Genomic DNA, 2,500 nt, shown 5'->3' on the forward strand with positions numbered 1-2,500 from the left:
GATTGCATCATTATACATTTATGTACGTTTATGAGTATGTGTGCGTTTGTATGTGTCTGCGTGTGCACACGTACAAGTGTGTGTTTGCGTTTGCTATTTTATTTATAAGCTATATGTGTAAGAAAATATATATCAAAGCTTTAGCAGAATACTATAGACTGGGTTATAATTTAATGTTTTGTGTAAGAGTCTAGCCAGATGATATGTTGTTATTTAACCCCAGGTCAATTCTAGTCGGCAAGACTTATTCATGATCAAAGGCATTTTGGCTGCAAATATTTCTTTTTATTTGTTTTTTATTTTTTGTTTCTATTTTCTATGGAGATTTTTTCCCTGGAAAATATGTCTAGAATTAAATTTCTTGTATATTATTCGTAATTTTTTTTGTTACCTTTAAGACGATATAGAATAATTCCAGGGTGATATAATGCACATATATATTGTAACTACAAAGCACTGTAGAATATGTAGATATAAATATGATAGCTACAGAGGTAGTCTAGAATATGGACGCAGCTGAAAGATATGTGCGTGTGTGTGACAAATTCCTTTACCCAAACAATGCGTTGGATAGCATTCTTCTTCCACAGGAAGAGTAGTACAAATGATTCTCGTGAATTTTAGGATACACTGAAACATGAATTTAAAGCCACAGCCATATAGGTGCTTGTCTCCACAGTAACAAGCCAAGCGTTGGAAAAGCGGTTACGAAAAACCACGTGTTTACAAACCGATATTTTACAGCGTGTTTTCCTACTTGTACACATCTTTTTCTGTTCTTAAAACTATAAACTTTTTTTTTATTTTCGCATTCAATTCATGTTGAATGCGTAGAACTACAAAATATGTTGTATACTCGTTTTTGTTTTTGTGCTTTGTGTTTTGGTCATTTTCACTTAAAACATGTGCTATCGTACAATGTTGACATTATCGTTTTGTTGTCTTATGATTGCAGTCACTCGCAAAATGGCAGCTTCCAAATCCTGTTTTCTGACTGGGTAAAAATGCCCAAACTTTAAACCTCTGTGTAACATTTAATAATTTTGTTCTGGGAAAGTGAATTAGGACTTGAATTTCAGTGTGAAAAATCACATCAATACACCAAATTCGAAAATTTTCATTTAATTTTAAAATTTAAAAAGTGTAGCCAAACAGAAAAGATCCTTTATCATATTCCAGATCGAGTTTTTGGTTTCCTAGATGAGGTGGAAGGAGGTCTATATAAGGCTGACGTTCTCATCATATTAGATAGGTGTAGTAAAATAGAAATTGGGAAATGTAAGAAACGACTATTTAAATTCTTCAAAACTTTCGGACTGTCAATTACTATAGAAAATAATTACCGTGAGGTAAATTATGTTGATATAACATTTAGTCTGGATACCGGATTATTTGAACCGTAACATAAATCGAACAAAAACCTAAGATGTATCAATAAAAAATCTAATCACCTGCCCTCTGTCATAAACGGACTTATAAGCAATATATCCAATCAAATATCAAAGACTTTCGGTAAATGAGATAATATTTTACTTACATGCACATTATTACAATGTAGCGTTAGGGAGGGCAGGTTATACTGAGAAAATTAAATATATACCTAATGATAATCTTATTGATGTATATAGCAACAATAATAACAGCTCTAAACTACACTTTGGTAGAAGAAATTATAAACACGAAATCGATGAAGCTAATGATCTCAACTCACGAAATACTGAAAACGACACAATAAATAAAGTCAAAAGGGAAAATAGGGCTAATCTAAATATTAATTATAGGTATAACTGTAATTCCTTAGATAATGAGCCTACTACAAACTAAACTAGCTCTTATAGGATGAAGTGCAAAAATGCAATGTTTTATTGTATAATCCAATCTTCGGATTACAAGTATCGGTCAAGATCGCTAGGAACTTCTTTGCTGCATTTTCCAAGATCTCAAAATACCACAAGATTTTCAACACACAGTGAAATTATCGTATGCAACATCTAAAATACTTAGAATACTACTTTCCTAAACTTAATAATAGAAAGATAAACCAGGAGTTAACTAACACAATTAGTGGAGGCGAAAGAGAGAAATGAACCTTCTCATAAGAACTGTAACACACACGTATATACTATACATATATACATGCATATATACAAATAGAACTGGCTTTGGGAAAAATTAGAGACTAACGAAATCCTGCCACACAGCAACATTAAGCTTTGAAAAGGATTTCCCTCACAGCTGCAGTGACCAGTCTGCGTTTCCCGTATCGAATTGAGTCAGCTGCCAGCAAACCAGCAATCGACGATAAACCTCTGTGTGTGTGTGTGTGTGTGTGTGCGTGCGCGCGCATGCGTGTATGTATATATACATATATATATATATAGTTAATCCAAACAAGAAAACACAGAAAAAAAAAGGGAAAAAACACAGCAACGCAGGACATGGAACAAATAAAGTATTATTGACGCTCAGGAAAGAAGGGAAGGAGGGTTTAACGTTTCGA

The 2,500-nt window shown here is 33.1% G+C and overlaps 1 protein-coding gene across 4 annotated transcripts in view; it reads right to left on the reverse strand.

Moving 5' to 3' along the window:
* LOC115214217 overlaps positions 1-2,500 on the reverse strand; it is a 293,684-nt gene that overhangs the window by 257,876 nt on the left and 33,308 nt on the right. The window lies entirely within an intron of this gene.

Source organism: Octopus sinensis, linkage group LG7 (genome assembly GCF_006345805.1).
Source record: "Octopus sinensis linkage group LG7, ASM634580v1, whole genome shotgun sequence".
In the NCBI taxonomy this organism is placed as follows: Eukaryota; Metazoa; Mollusca; class Cephalopoda; order Octopoda; family Octopodidae; genus Octopus; species Octopus sinensis.